Source organism: Muntiacus reevesi, chromosome 2, assembly GCF_963930625.1.
Source record: "Muntiacus reevesi chromosome 2, mMunRee1.1, whole genome shotgun sequence".
Taxonomy (NCBI): Eukaryota; Metazoa; Chordata; class Mammalia; order Artiodactyla; family Cervidae; genus Muntiacus; species Muntiacus reevesi.
In genome coordinates, this window is record NC_089250.1 from 4,284,174 (window position 1) to 4,301,274 (window position 17,101).

The following is a 17,101-nucleotide window of genomic DNA, read 5'->3' on the forward strand; positions in this document are numbered from 1 at the left end:
TAAAAACCAAGGTTTATCAGAGCCCTGGTTGCAGTCCTCATTTTGCCCCCAATAAAACTTAACTCTCACAGCTCTCATATTGTGCATTCTTTTAAATGAACAGCTTAGTTTCTAAGACAGTATAAGGAAAATTAGAATAAAAAAATGAAAAGAAACAGAGAAGAAAATGAAACAGAACAGGTAGGAAGGAAAATAAAAGTAATAAGATGTTATATTTTAAACACAAGTATAAAAGTAATTGCTTAAATGTAAGTACATAGTCTAGACAGTTAAAAGAAAAGAATATCAGCTAGAATTAAAGAAAATTTTAATGAAAACTGGTGCATAGCATAATTCCTAGAAGAGGGGCAATCATACAACATTTTATGAAGAAGGTATCCTCTGAAGTTGTGCAGTGCACACCCTATGTAGTTCTGGATTCAACTGTAGAAAAGATGAAAACAAAAGGATAGAAGAAGTATTATGTGAGCATGAAACAAAGGATAGCTGGTGTAGCTATACAATACTAAGCACAATAGACCTAAGGCAAAAGACATAGAGAATCACCTTACAGTGATAACAAATTCAATTCATAGGAAGATGTAATGATTTTAAATATCCATGCATCTAATGGCAGAGATTCAAAATATGTAAATCAGAAATTGATGGAGCCACAGGAAGGCATAGTCAGTAAGAGAACCAAAAAAAAAGAAAAAAAAAAAAAAAAAAACAGGCAAAATGACACTCATAGGGACTTCCCTGGCAGTTCAGTGGTTAACACTTCACCATCCAATGCAGGATTTGCAGTTTTGATCCCTGGTAGGAAAGTGAAAAGGAACTAAAGAGCCTCTTGATGAAGGTGAAAGAGGAGAGTGAAAAAGCTGGCTTAAACCTCAACATTCAAAAAACTAAGATCATGGCATCCGGTCCCATAACTTCATGGAAAATAGAAGAGGAAAAAGTGGAAACAGTGACAGATTTTATTTTCTTGGGGTTCAAAATCACTGCAGACATTGACTGCAGCCAAGAAATTAAAAGACGTTTGCTCCGTGGAAGAAAAGCTATGATAAACCTAGACAGCATATTAAAAAGCACAGACATCACTTTGCCGACAAAGGTCCATCTAGTCAAAGGTATAGTTTCTTCAGTAGTGATGTTACAGATGTGAAAGTTGGACAGTAAAGAAGGCTGACCACTGAAGAACTGATGCTTTCGAATTGTGGTGCTGGAAAAGATTCTGGAGAGTCCCTTGGAGCAAGGAGATCAAATCAGTCAATCCTAAATGAAATGAACCTTGAATATTCCTTGGAAGGACTCACGCTGAAGCTGAAGCTCCAATACTTTGGCCACCTGATGCAAAGAGACAACTTATTGGAAAAGACTCTCCCTGATGCTGGGAAAGATTGAAGGCAAAAGGAAAAGGAAGTGGCAGAGAATGAGTTTGTGAGGTAACATCACCAACTCAAGGGACATGAATCTGAGCAAACCCCAGGAGATAGTGAAGGACAGGGAAGCCTGGCATGCTGCAGTGGATGGGACCACAAAGAGTCGGACACAACTTAGTGACTGAACAACAGCAAAAGAGGAACTAAGATCCCATGTGCCTTGTGTTTTATCATATCTCTCTCAATCATTGATAGGACTAAGGAAAACAATCAATAAAGAAAAGAACAGAGGCTGAAAATTAATAAACTAGACATTCATTACAAGAAGGTAATAAATTTCATAGAATAGAAGAAAGCAATAAAAATGGTAAGAATAGGATAGAGGAGACTAACACTGCGGAAACTTGATTCTTTGAAAAGACAAAATCTTAAAACATGTGGAAAATTAATGAAAAAAGTAAAAGAGAAAAAAAAGAAAGAAGGCCCAAATAATCAACATCATTAAAGAATGAGTTGTCATACCCATAACATAGCAACATTGTTAGGAAAATATTATGGGCACTGTCATCAATGGAATGAAATGAAAATTTTTAGATAAAATTCACAAAATCTTAGAATATAATTTATAAATCTTTCAAGAATAAACACAAAACCTGATTCATTTTGAAATTTTTATATCCCCTTAAAGGAAATGTAGAATGACTTAAATTTTAGAAGCAATTGTGCAATGTCTTCAAAATCTTCATGCACTTTTACCCAACAATCTCAATTCTTGGAAACTTTCATAAGAAATTGCACTTAAATGCACAATCTTGTGGCACAAACATATTTCACAGAGTTATTTATACAAAAAAGAAAATTGAACCAAATCTCATGTGAAACTATTGCTGAACGTCTAAGGAAATAGAGTCAAAAGAGCCAAAAACACTTGCTTCCAGTCTTCTCTTGGAAATACGGGCGTTCTCTTTGTGTTTCAGGCTTCCCTGGTGACTCAGCAGTGAAGGTTCTGCCTTTAAGTCAGGAGACACAGGAGATGAAGTTTTGATCCTTGGGTCAGGAAGATCCCCTGGAGGTGGGCATGGCAACCCACTCCAGCATTCTTGCCTGGAGAGCCTGGATAGACTCCGGAGCCGGGCAGGCTACAGTCCGTAGGGTCACAGAGTCAAACACGACTGAAACAGCTGAGCGTGCACACCCTTTGTGCTTCATTTGCATTTTATTTGTGCACGCACTGTCAACATCCAGCAAGAAGGCATTTGTTCAATAAATGATGGTGTGATAATATGAAATACAACAACATTCTTAGACATGATCATTTTGTGGTAAATATACTGATATGGGCTTCCCTGGTAGCTCAACTGGTAAAGAATCCACCCGCAATACGGAAGACCCTGGTTCGATTCCTGGGCCGGGAAGATCTGCTGGAGAAGGGATAGGCTACCCACTTCAGCATTCTTGGGCTTCTCTTATGGCTCAGCTGGTAAGGAATCCACCTGCAGTGCAGGAGACTTGGGTTTGATCCCTGGGTTGGGAAGATCCCTTAGAGAAGGGAAAGGCTGCCCAATCCAGTATTCTGGCCTAGAGAATTCCTTGGACTCTAGAGTCCATGTGGTTGCAAAGAGTCAGACATGACTGAGTGACTTTCACTTTCACTTTAAAATATTTTGTTACATGTTTTAAAAAAAAGAACCTATAAAACACTATACACAGTGTACTGCCATTTGGGAAAAATATATAATCTATGTCTATATGGAGAGAGACACATTTCTATAAATAAAGTATGAAATCTAAGTAGACAGACCAGAAAAAGGATATTTCTGGGTGGTAGGATCAAAGATTAATTTCCTCTTTCCTCTTTTGGCCCAAAGCAAGTCCAACCTAGACTAAAGGGGTAAGGGACTCAATTTCATCTTTGGATGGAAGGAAAGAGTGTAGATTGACAAGGCCGTGGCAGACTGAGACCTCCTTTCTACACCAAGAACATGTTTTAGCAGACTGTACAGTTGCTCTTGAAAACTATTCAAGGGGATTGAAATACTGATATAGCAAATAGATCCCACCATTGATCTGTCTTATCATTAACAGATGTCAAGCCATAAACCCTGAGATCTGGCTTCTAATGAAACTCTTAAGATGATCAACATGTTGAAAAATAGCTTTTTAAATGATTAAAATTGTGTGAGTCCCTCAACAAGATAATTTTAAGTAGAATGTTAATTGTCCTAGTCCTTCATTCCTCCAAGTCTGTCAACTCTTTGGTACACATTTTAAACACTGCTTTTTCAAATTAATATAATTTATATCATACCACTCTGTAGCATTTATAACCTCTCCATGTGCTGTTCTTAGTCATTCAGCTGTGTCTGACTCTTCGTGACCCCATGGACTGTAGCTCACCAGGCTCCTCTCTCCATGGGGATTCTCCAGTCAAAAATACTGGTGTGGGTTGTCATACCTTCCTCCAGGGTATCTTCCCAACCTAGGGATTGAATCCAGGTCTCCCACATTGCAGGCAGATTTTTTACTATCTGAGCCACCAGAGAAGCCCTAGAATACTGGAGTGAGTAGCCTGTCCCTTCTTCAGGAGAACTTCCCTACCCAGGAATCCAACTGGGGTCTCCTGCACTGCAGGCAGATTCTTTACCAGCTGAGCTACCAGGGAAGCCCTAACCTCCCAATACATGTTTCTCTTTTACTGATTTTTAAAAGGAAATTCTACATGAAATGAGCTGTCAACAATGCAAACTTAAATACAGATATGTGAAAAGTCTTGACATTTGGCAATTAAAGAATATGAGCTAATACTGATAAATAACTTTAAACAAAGCTCTAAAATTTATCGAGATTTTCTTTTTAAAAAATTTGAGAGAATAGCATTGAAACATGTATATTATCATATGTGAAACAGATCGCCAGTCCACGTTCAATGTATGAGACAGAGTGCTCAGGGCTGGTGCACTGGGATGACTCAGAGGGATGGGATGGGGGGAGGTGGGAGGGGGGTTCAGGATGGGGAACACATGTACACCCATGACTGATTCATGTCAATGTATGGCAAAAACCCCTACAATATTGCAAAGTAATTACCCTCTGATTAAAATAAATAAATTAAAAAAATTAACTGTTGAATCAAAAAGAAATATGATATAGAAGAAAGAAAAGGTATTTGAATCCCTGAATCAGCAGTAAAAGAACTGGATATAAATATTTGAAATTAGAGATATAGAGTCTGTTGTCTTATGGAACCAGATTATTTCACAGAAGAGAGAAATATTCTTTCGTCTGTTTGATATTTACAAATTGTACTGTTTCTTATATCCTTGCATCAGCTTGGGGGTCAAGGACATATGTATTCTATGCATTTTGCCTTATACACAAATATTATCCAAAAAGAGAATCATAGTTATATATAGAATTGTCTGGGTACTTTAAAAAATCAACATGAGTTTTGGTTCCACACTAGAACAAAAAAAATCAGGTTTGGAGGAGTGAGGCTTAGACAGTGATATTTTCTTAAAACTCTTCCAATGACTCTCATGTACAACCCAGGGTGGAGAATTACTGATATAGGCAATTTTGAAAACCCGAATGTCCTAGAGAGGAGACCAACCTCAGCATTGACGAGGATATCTTTGAATACTCTTAGGAAGCAGGCAATTATTTTGGGGAGCTTTACCCTTGGGCGTAAGTTCACTTGATTGTATGAGAGGAAAAAAAGAGCAGATCAGGATAAGCTGACAAAGCACAATGTCCTAGAACACTAGGTCAGAGTGCAGAGAGAAACCCAGCTTTACAGGGAAGCAGGGTTAGTAACAGCAAAACCAAGAGTTATCTGTTGTAATACTTAAGCCAGAGCTTCCTACTTCAGCAACAGAATTATCACCACTCTGGGGACTCATAAGCACAAGTCCATCTGTGATCAATGCAACTCAGTTACAAGTGTCACTGGATTCAGGATTGATACTGCTGGCAAACTATTTATCAGTTATGCAGTGACCATTAATTTTTAACCCACAATATTTTGGGAATTGCAATGCAGTTTATCATCAGTGAGTACACTTAATGTAGTATTCTTTTCCATTATTACTAAATTGATGGTCTGTCTTAAAATTTATGACATCTTAGATTTAGGGAAATATGGTGTTTCCAGGGTTCTCCAGAACTGGACTTGTGGGTGAGACCTGGTATTAGAGTTAGCTGTGAGAATTTAGGGTCTTTGAAAGGAAAAGGAGACCAGAACTGAAATGACAGATCATAACAAAATCAAGATATTGAACAAGGACGGCTTCTGGTTCTTAAAAGCTCGTGCTCTAGTATGAGAAACAGGCTGAGATAAGTGATGTACCCTGAGAATACTGTTCCCCAGGTACAAAGTGGACCACTTTTTCAACAGCTTACGCCCTCTGTTGGTGGTAGGCAGAGTGGATACATTTCTGTCTAGGTACAGTTTTGCTTTTATCTTTCTCAGTCTGCAAGTTGGAAGGTGGGAAGTTGTGGAGTGTCACTGCCAAGTTCTGTGGAATACACTGTATGCTTTAAAAACTGTGAAGGATCAAGACTGAAAAGGACTAGGGAAGGACTAACGAGTTGGAAGTCCCTATTTGGTTAATCCAAGCTTTATTTGCAAAGGAAAGACTCTACTTGCAAACAGTTAAAAATGCGACTATGCTTTCTCTCTGCTTTTTCCCTCCTGACGCAGGATTGGAGCTTAAGCCTCTCTGAGACTTTTCCATCATAGCTGGAGCTTCATGCCAGCGTTTCTTAACCATAGAGACCCATTTCTCATCTTGCAAAACTTGTGCCAGAACAGAACAGAACAGAACTCTGACTTGCAGAACAGTTCTGACACAGGCAGACCCCTGAGGGTACAGAGCATGAAGAGGAAAAGGGAGGACTGTGTTCATCTCCTGATGGTCCGTTTTCAGCAGGGTGGGGAGGTGGTTCTGGGGCTATTCCCCAGGTAGAAGAATCCCACACACTGCAGATAATTTCTACGCGTGACAAGTAGTGGGGCAAAATTAAATTTGCCTCTCCTTCTATCTTAAATCAAATTTATCTTCCTCTGCCATGTACTCACTCCACTAAAACATGCTACGAAAATTCCAGCACTTTACCTTGCACTTTCCAGCACTTTCCCTTGCACTTTACCAGCACTTTCCCTCTATAAGCAGTAGTAATCTGATCTAGTAGTTCATAAAAAATCCTAATATGGAATGACCTAGAATAATGAAAGAAACTGGTACTCAGCAAATTAGTAACAAGACATCAGCTTGGAGAGTATTAGATCTCAACAGTAGAGAAGCAATAACCGAGGGATATAATTATTATTACTACTTTTATTGGATTTGTTGCATTGAGGCTAAGAATCCATCCATTGTAGAATTACACTCTCCATGAACACATTTAAAGATTCCTTGGAAAGAGACTCACAAACTTATAGAAGAAATTTATGGTTGCTGAGGGGAAGGATGGGGGGAAGGAATAGTTAGTTAGGGAGTTTGGGATAGACATGTACGCACTGTTATATTTAAAATGGACAACCAACACAAATCTACACTTTGGCGCAGCGAAATCTGCTCAGTGTTATGTGGCAGCCTGAATGGGAGGGGACCTTGGGGAAGAATGGATACATGTGTATGTATGGCTGAGTTCCTTCCCTGCTCACCTGAAACTATCACAACTTTGTTAATCAACTATACTCCAATTTAAAAAAAAGTTAAAAAAAATACTCCTTGGGAGTGATTTGTAGAAACAGTATTGCTTAATCAGGTCTGTAACAATGAGCAATTTATGTTTAATTCTGAATTCATTTCAGCTTCTGATTTTCACACTCTCAGGTGTCAGATCTGCTGTTGTCTATGGGAGAAAATGTTTGCCTCACAGTTAAACCAACCCCATCATTATTTCCAACGCACCTTACAGCTTCAGGATACAAGTACACAGGACTGTGTTAGTTGAACAAGGGTATGTTTTATTACTTCTTTAAAACTAAGTTCCTATTGGAATCTTCTCCTCCCCCTCAAGTGAGGAAATCCCAGACAAAACTTCTCTTGTATTTCCTTGCTTTGTCCCTGCCAGAACTACAAAAGGAGAAATCATATTCTGGCAATGGTTGTCCTAAAAGGGAGAAATAAGCTAACATGCTGAAACATTTAGAAATATACTGTGAATAATTATGCATTATGGGTTGTTTACATGTGCATATACTTGCATGCATTTATATGTGTGCATATATATATATACATATATATATATATATATGTTTATCTTATAATGACAGCACAAGAGCCAAGATTCTTTCATCTTCATGTTATAAAACTTAGATTTATCATCAACTCTAGTTTCATGACACTGTCTAGAAAGGACACACTAGAAGGAATGGTCCCCTTTAACTTTAGATTGCGTAATTTTATAATTTATATATACTTATATTTTCCCATAATTTGTACATATTATGACTAGCTTAATAAGGTAGAAAATAAAGGCAGGTCATGTGCATGCTTTTCTTTTCCTCCTGAAAGTCCAGGTGTGAGATTTAAAGATTTTGTAGGTAGTAATGGCAACAAAATGACCATTGATGTCCAGTTATGTTTTGAAAGGACAAGATATTATTTTATGCTTTTTTATATTCCATATAGTATTTATTTCATTGCTTTGACTATTAAATATCTATGAAATGACTGATTGAATGAAGGAAGAAAGGAATAAGTGAATGAAAAAACATGTTCATATCCAACAACATGCATGAAATCTACAACAGGAATCCATCAGACAGTAAATATTTTAGGCCCTACAATATCATAGTTTCTGTTGCAATTATTCACCTGCCACTTTTGAGCAAAAATAACATAGACAATGTGTAAACAAATGAGTGTGTCTGTGTTCCAATAAAACTTTATTTACAAAACCAGTTTGTGGGCAGAAATCAGCCAATGAGTCATAGTTTGCCAAAGAATGATCTAAAGCATTCAGGGAGATCCTTTATTCTCAAAATAACTGATTAACTCTACAGATATTTTAATGATTCACAAGATTGCATGAAAATGACAGCTCAGAGGCAACACTTCTCAAACTGTGTACTGGTGAGCCATCAACACACAGATGGTGTACAGGACTAGCCAGACTTCTGTACTTTATGTCCCCACTGTCACCAAATTCCTGCTAGCCTTGCTGCATTTTATGTGCTGTTCCCATTTCCGGGCTAAATGGGGGAAAGGGGATAAATGGCATAAGAAGACATTACATGCAACTGCAGGCAGCCCAAATTGTCCACCCGTTAGTCACTCAGGATTTTCAGCTGAGTGAATGCTGCATTCATGAATGCCCAGAGACAGCCTGGGGAAGGTCCAGACAGTCTGCTGGCAGAAAGAAAGCTGAAAGCAAAGGAAAGCTTGTGTCGATTGTCATCTCTAGTTATGAGCCTGAGAAATTGTAGCTATGAATCAGCTTGTCTGAGGCTCTGCTGTCTTTATTTGCAACAGTAAGGAAGATAATATTTTAAAAAGCTTTTAGGAATAAAATGAGTCTTAACCACTAGAGAGAAGAATCACAGTCTGCAGCTACATTGCCTTGGGGCCTAATGATGATTCATTGTAAAATTAGACCAATTAAGCACCCTCCCCCAGTTCTATAGTCTTGAGAGAGTTAGATAAGATCATTGGTTCCCTTTGACTCATGGAATCCTAAAATAAAAGAGATCTCAGAGGTCTTCTGGTCATGGGGTCATGGAATAGGACATCTCGCTGGAGAACTGAGTCCTGGTAAGGTGAGTGGTGTCCAGTGATTCACAGCTAGTGAGTGGGGAAGGGAAACCTAAACCAGTACTCTCAGTTCTGCATTGATAGATTGATGGGTTCGTTCATGAATACAATTACTATTCAACCAATGTACTTTACATGTGGTTTCTCAAAGTGATTTTATCAGAGAACCCTTTTTGGTTTTTCACAAAGAGTGGAGAAGACAGACATTCCTAAGAACCTACATCAGGAAGTGCCTTGATTATTACTCCACACCCTCAAGTCTTTCAAAACCCACACATCCACTTTACTGGTGAAGAAAACGAGATCCAAGGAGTCTAGGCTGCCGGCTCCTCGATTTGCCTGTACATTAGAATGACTTAGGAATCTTTTAAAAATCTCAAACCCGATGCCACATCCAGACCAATAAATTCCAACTCTGGGGCAGGGCAGAGACACTATTTTTTGAAGTTTCCAGGTGATTTCAATGAGCAGAAAGCTTTAGGAACCACTGGGCCAGGTGATCTCTTATGTTATCCCTCATGTGGGAAGCTTATGTTATACCTCATGGGGCAAACTTTTTTTTCTCTCTCTCTTTTATCCTTAAATCCCTCAGATAGAAATCAGGGGTGAAGGCAGCCACTAAGTGCCAAGCAATGAAATAGGTGAAGATAAACTCACAGGACATATCTTTCTGCCACATGTGAATGAGTCAAACACCTCAGATCTTTGCTTTTAAGGACATCCACATTTCTTGTTTTAGAAAATAAGGTCAAAGATTTTAAGATCTTTGCTTTCTTTCAGACATTTAAAGTCATTTTCTATGGTAGAAGTTAAAAATGTAGCTGAATACAGAAGGCCATTTTTATATCTGTTTGTAGCATTACTGCCAAAATTCTGCTTGAAATTCTAATTCATCACCCCCTATGGGGCTTCCCCCATAGGATAAAGAATGGTAGTAAGGATGGTAAAGAATCCATCTGCAATGCTGGAGACCTGGGTTCGATCCCTGGGTTGGGAAGATCCCCTGAAGGAGGGTATGGCAACCCATTTCAGTGTTCTTGCCTGGAGAATCCCGTGGACAGAGAAGCCTGGTGGGCTACATACAGTCCATGGCGTTGCAGAGTCAGACATGACTGAGTGACTAAGCACATAGCACTGGTTTTCTGTTGTTTCTCTGTGCTTGTGTGTGTGTTTTCCTAACTTATTCATCTAGGAGTTTTATTTCCATTTATCGTCCAGGGCAGGGGCATTGTTAGAGATTCCAGTGAAACAAATCCATACCAGAATCAACAAAGCAGAGACATTGATCTCATTTCTTATTGCAGAAGGCAAATTCCATGCCATTTTTGAATGCTTCTGAGTCACAGAACCGTGACTTGTTTTTTTATTTAATTGTTTTTCCTGTTGGGTCCAGGTTGAGCAGTGATCCTCTTGTAGTATACGTAATGATAACTAAAACCCATGTCACTGCCCTGGACTCATGTGCAACTTTTCTTTCTCTCTTTTGCTGCAAGGAAACCCATATAAGCTGCTCTTATAACCAACTCCTTTTTTTTTTTTTTTTTTTTTAACCAACTCCTTTTTAACTAATCAATTTACAATTAAAAAAATTTCCGGGGGGAGGTGGGGAGCGGGTGTTTCCGCACAGTGTGTTATACAGGATCTTAGTTCCCTGACCGGGAATGGAGATCTAACCTCTGCAGCGGAAGCATGGAGTCTCTACCTCTGGACCTCCAGGCAACTACTGTTCAGCTCCTTTTATTGTGGCCCTGATTTGGAGGCCAGGGAGGAGTGAGCCCCTTTGAACTTTCAAAAGAGATACGGGAACACCCCTGAGTAAGCCTTTAAAGAGAACAGGAAGGGCTAACCCACATGCGTCACTATCTGCTTTGATCATAAATCCCAATGCACACGTTATTTGTAATATATGTCCTGTGTGACATGGGAAATGGCCATTAAAAATAATTTGGCTTCTTGCTGGGATCTGTGAACTTAAGTGATATGAATGTGTTCGTTCATTTCTGCAACGATTAATGCATGAGGGCCTGGGTGCCAGGCATAGCATATAAGGAGTGGCTCTGCCTACAAATTAGCAGATCAGTCTAGAAGTCTGGGAAACAATTCCAATATTTCTGGAATCCAGAGCACTGTGTTCACATTCCCAGGCTCTGCCATGCAATGAAAGTGGAACTGTAAGTAATGACTGAACTTCAAGAGATCTCATAGAGGGCGTAGGATAGACTAGGGCCTCAACGAAAGTTAATTCCTTTCTTCTTTACATGATGAGTCTCTTCTCCCCTAGTCAATATCCCTCCATCTGATCTTATGTTACTGACCTTATGTCAGTAACAGCCAGGTGGAGAGATTCAAGTCTCTTAGAAGTGAGACCCACTAGCCTTCACCTGCCAACAGACATTTATTTCATTGCCTTAAAAGGAGCTCTGAGCTGTGCAAAGAGGAGGGAGAGATGCAGCTTCACAACAGGATGGGTTTACTACTCTCTGCTCCCTGTAATTTAAAGGGCTAACTTGCTTTCATGTTGCACCCACTGAGAATCATTGTCATTATGGGATGCAGGTTCCCACAAAAATAAAGAGAGATGCTTTTTTTTTTTTTCAAAGCATAAAGTGGCAAGACCATAGTTAATTTCCATGAGAGTCAGAAGAGCAAAACTCTGGACCAGTCTTTGAATATTCACATGGAACACTTTATGTCCTAGAGACCATTCTTGAAAGGCAGGAATTCCATATCTTGGATTCACTTTCCCATAAATGGCTGCAGAAGTTACTTCAGGCAACATAAAGCAATTTACCTTTACCCTAAACAACCCACCCCCACACTGCTTCTCCCATTGCTGTTTACTACCTGAAAATTCTAGCACTGGGACAGAATTTTCTTTGACTCTATTACTCAAAGTGTAGACCATAGGCAGTAGCTGTGCCTTACCTGCTGCTGCTGCCTGTAAGTCGCTTCAGTCATGTCTGACTCTGTGCTGCCCACCAGGCTCCCCCGTCCCTGGATTCTCCAGGCAAGAACACTGGAGTGGGTTGCCATTTCCTTCTCCAATGTGGCCTTACCTAGGAGCTGGTTAAAAATGCAGTGTGTTATGTATACACTGCTATATTTAAAATGGATAACCAACAACCTACTGTACAGCACATGGAACTCTGCTCAATGTTACGTGGCAGCCTCACGGGAGGGGACTTTGGAGAATGGATGTATACATATGGCTGAGTCCCTTTGCTGTCTACCTGAAATAGTCACAGCATTGTTAATCACCTATACGCCAATATAAAATAAAAAGTTTTAAAAATGCATCTTGCTCCCTACCTCAGACATACTGATCAGAGTCTCCATTTTCAAAGATTCTCATGCTCTCCAAGGTTGAGGAACTGGACTTTATTTGGCAACCATGTGGTTGGGGCACATAAAGCTCTGTTTCTGAACTGTGAAAATGCTGATCAAAGCCCTAGTTGCTGTAAGTCTTTGATAGCTGTTTTCCTGCTGTAAAAAATCTTTTGCATAAAGGAAGGCCATAACACCAAACCCTCCACGTGGGAAATTTAGACTCAAAGAGTTTTAGAACTGTGCATAATTTATCATAGATCTGCTATCATCAGGTCCACTTGGAAACCTGCCTGTACACGCAGTAGCACTTTTGGCTTTAAAATGTCATTGTCCAGTGCGAATTGTATCATTCTTACATGTGAGTAGCACAGGTCAGTTTCGAAAACCATTCTTTTTTTCTTGCAGCAGTGATTTTACAGAGGCCTCTGGGTAAAGAATATATTGTTGGGCCTACCTAAACTCTATCAAGAAAACCTAAGAGTGAAAAACAACAACAACAACAATAACAAATGAAATTTAAACACAAGTGTTAGGGTAACTTTGGAAAACTTCAAAGTTCTTGTTTAATTTTGTCTTTTCATTTGGCTTTTGTTGCTGTTTTTTAAACTGAGACAAGGATGGGAATTAATAAAATAGTGTCGAGTGTGTAAAATAGGAGGTTAATGTCTAATAATAATTATATCATGAGGTGTAATTTTATCACCCAGTCATGGAATTCTGACTCATTTGCAAGCATAATTTATTAGCAAGTAGATGTTGAGTTTTAGCCGTGTGCAAGTTATGTTACAAGGGCTTGGGAGGAATATGAAATGAAGACATCTTGCTGTCACGAGTTTCCTGTGACTGGTGGGGATGAAGGTGTTTATTGTTCATCATGACCCAGGACCCAAGAGAGGCAGCCCTACGAATGGCGCCAGGAAAAGGGAGAGACGCAGAGGTGGAGAGACAGATCAGAGTCAGCGGAAAACACCTCACCCCTGCAGGTAGCATTGGAGAGCTATTAACCAACAGCTCAGCCTATTGTCCGACGTGCGCTTGCTTTCCTGAGCCAGCTCTCTACAAACCCTCCCTGATCCGTCTCTGGGGAAGGGTAAAGAGTTAGGGCGTTCCGGGGCTTTGCAGGCAGTACCCTTGCCCTCATGGGCAACGGGAGACAGGAGCCGGCAGACCTGGCCTGCGACCCCCGTGACAGGCGCATCCCTCACACGGCGGCCTAATGTGGCCCGGTATGCTTTGAAGGCCTCACATGGCGGTGGTCTTGACATGTCTTTCAGTGGACACTGATTTTTATCACCAATCCATAACAAACTGTTCTGCCGACAGAAGGAAAAGGTGGGGGTGGGTGGGTAGGGGAGAGGAGTGGGTAGCCGAGAGCCGTCTGCATTTAGAAAACGTTTGGAAAGATCAATATTAGCAGCCTTCATTCAGGCCTCCTCCGGCTGCCAGGCAGCTGCATGGACCCTGCCACGTGTGCCGAGAGGCGGACTGAAACCAGGAGTCACACTTCTGAGCTTCTAGTTATTAAAGAAAGTTTGCACAGATGCAAAACAAACTGGTCATGCTCAATCTTTATATCAGTTTGTACATGTATAAGCTGTTGTCAAGGCTCCTGGAGTGGAATATCTTAGATCTTTGCCTCTCACCTCGTGTAGATTCTATCTCAATGCAAACACATACATTAATTAAGTAGCTTAGCTGGGTTTGGAGGGCAGGGACTAGGGATTAGAGGAGACACGCTTTGCCTGCCATTGATAATCCTTAGAACTGAATGATGGTAAGTTCATAGAGTAAAGAGTAGGGCGTGCCGGTGCGTTGCAGGCAGTACCCTTGCTCTCATGGGCAACGGAAGATGGGAGCTGGTGGACCTGGCCTGCGACCCCCCTGACAGGCGCATCCCTCACACAGCGGCCTAATGTGGCCCGGTATGCTTTGAAGGCCTCAAGGTAGAATACATTTTGAATATTATGAATTTTGGAGCCTGACCCAGGGTACTTGTTTGTACCAAGGATTTAATCAGAATTCATATTCTGAATTCTAAACACCAGCGTGCATACTAGCCTTTGAAACATGACTTAATGTGTTAGACCTGTACCTCGAGTCACCCCCAGGTCAAGCTGTGTATTCCACGGACACTCCCCAGATTTCTCTCACTGCAATCAGCTAAAGGACATATTTTTCAGCTGATATCCTGCTCTTGTTATGAAGGGAATTGATTCTAATTGCCAGTTTCCTGCATTTTTCTTAAACATTTAGCCTTTGAAAAAAAAATTGCGATGAAAATTCCACACGTTACTAGGATTACTTCATAAACAGAGCAGTCTTGACTTTGGAATTCCCCCCAGACTCTGAACTGAGCTTCCCCATCCAGAAAACCTGAATTCATTCTGAAATGGGAGGAAACTAGGGCAAAATGTTATCTGGAGCTATGACATTTGGCTTCCAGTGAACACACAAAATGGACACACATCAAATGTCAGGCAGGCTGATAACGGACAGGAAGTACCTCTGTCAACACAGTGAGCTTGATCTTTGCTGGCAGTGAAACCCTGGATGCAATGCATCTGCTACGAACCAGTCTCCCAGGGAGCAAGCAAAGCCAGGCCTGCAGGTAAGGATGTGGGTCCCTGGTGCTTGAGGATCTCAGGACACAGATCAGCCCACAGATCATCAGACTGAAGTTTGGCCAGCATGGAGGGCCCTGGGTTCTTATCCGTTGTTGGGAGATGAACAAGGCAGAAAAATAGACCCTGGTTCCATGTCTTCCCTGGCTCCATTATCAGGAAAACAGGACAATATAATACACAAATAAAATACAGGAACTTCCTCTTTGCCATCATTTTGAATCTGTCCTGGCACAAATTTGCACTATCAGCTCCCAACGGGTCTGGTGTGAAATTTATCTTCTTGAAAATGTGACCCTTGGCTGCCAGTAGACTAAAAAATGTAGCCAAGAATGGGGCAAATAAAGATAAAGGAGTTTGTGCAGGACAAATGCTGCATTTCCTACACACAGTTTTATAACTCCCCTGTCCCAGGAATGAACAGAAAACAAATGGATATAGTCAGCCATCAGGAACCTCTGCTGTGTTATCTGCCCACTGCTCAGGGTGATAAAGTAGATAATCTCCTAGCCAGGATTGGAACAGGATCACTAATTGATATTGCCATGAATAAACAGCATGTGATAACTTACAAGGCAGGCAGGCAGGACTGTCCTAAAATATTCCTTGCAATTCACTAGACATATGCCCTGAAGACCTCATTTTGTTTTCGCACAGTCCTTCTTGTTTTTAGGGTTTAGGAAATGACTGTGTGCGCCCACATTATGTATGTGCGTGTGTGTGAATGATTTAAGATTTTTTTAGCTGTCAGACATGCTGTTTTGCTTAGCCATTCTTTGAAAACCCAAGTTCAATTTTAATTAAATCACATATGTTTTGAACTCAACATGTATGCCTATTTTCCTTTGACTATCTTTAGGTTATGGTTTAATAACTTCGGTCTCATTTTGCCCTGGTGCATATTTTGATTTTTCTCTATTAACATCTTGCATTTATACAGCTGTTTTCAAAGCAGCTGTGAAATATTTTTAAGATTTCTACCCAAGGGGAAGAAGCAGGGTATATGTAATATTGAAAAAGAAGGGGAAGAAAAAAGATAAACATTCTTCCATGGGGTTCAGTCAATGTATTTCACATATACCAGGAAATCAGCTAAGCTAAGCAAACATAGACATTTTATGTGGCAAGAACAAAGTAATAGCCTTTTTACTTCAATAAATCACTGTCATAATTGTCCTAAAGCAGTTTGTTTTTGAAGACTAGACTTTTTGGGAAATCCTCCTTCCCAAAATATCCCCTTTATCTGGTTCTTCCTGATATCAGAAATTCCACCGTTTAAGAGGCTGCAATAAAGCCACGTGGTACAAATATCTCTGCAAAAGGAGGGGCCCCTGAAATATTTACACTTCAGAGTGAGGTGTTTCATCAAATGTGATAACTAACTGGGGTGTGTTTTTCTCCTGAAGCCACTGATTTCCAAGAGGGAAGGGTGTCAAGATAGTGGTGGGAAGTTCTGACAGTATGTGTTGGAAGGTGTTAAAGACGAGAGTCAACATCCTCTTAACATGCTGAGGGGTCTGTTTTAGTCTGTGAACCTGTGCAGTTAAACATCTGCATGAGAGTCTCAGAATAGACATTTGGGCATAAAAGAGTGGTGCGATGTGGCAGCTTTTCCAACTCTCTGAGCTTTCTCTTCATCCTAGCATCTCCTAAGTCAGGCCCTGTTTACTCGAAAGATGTTTCTGATGAAATTGTCTGGGCATATAAACAAGACAGAGACAGAAGAAAGTTTGAGAATTGCCATTCAAGCTTATCCATTTGCCAGTTATTAAAATAATTTGAGCTCCAGAAGAGCATTGCTTCCCTAGAGTTGGCAAAGTGTTACCCAGCTCTGCACCTCTGAAAGAAAAGAAAGGGATATGTAGGAGTCGTTTGTAGGGGTGACCTCTATGCCTTCCATGTGTTACTGACCAGGGTTCTCGGCCCCCCTGTGCTGTGCGGCGCTTAGTTGCTCATTCGTGTCTGACTCTCTGCGACCCCATGGACTGTGGCCTGCTAGATTCCTCTGTCCACGGGGATTCTCCAGGCA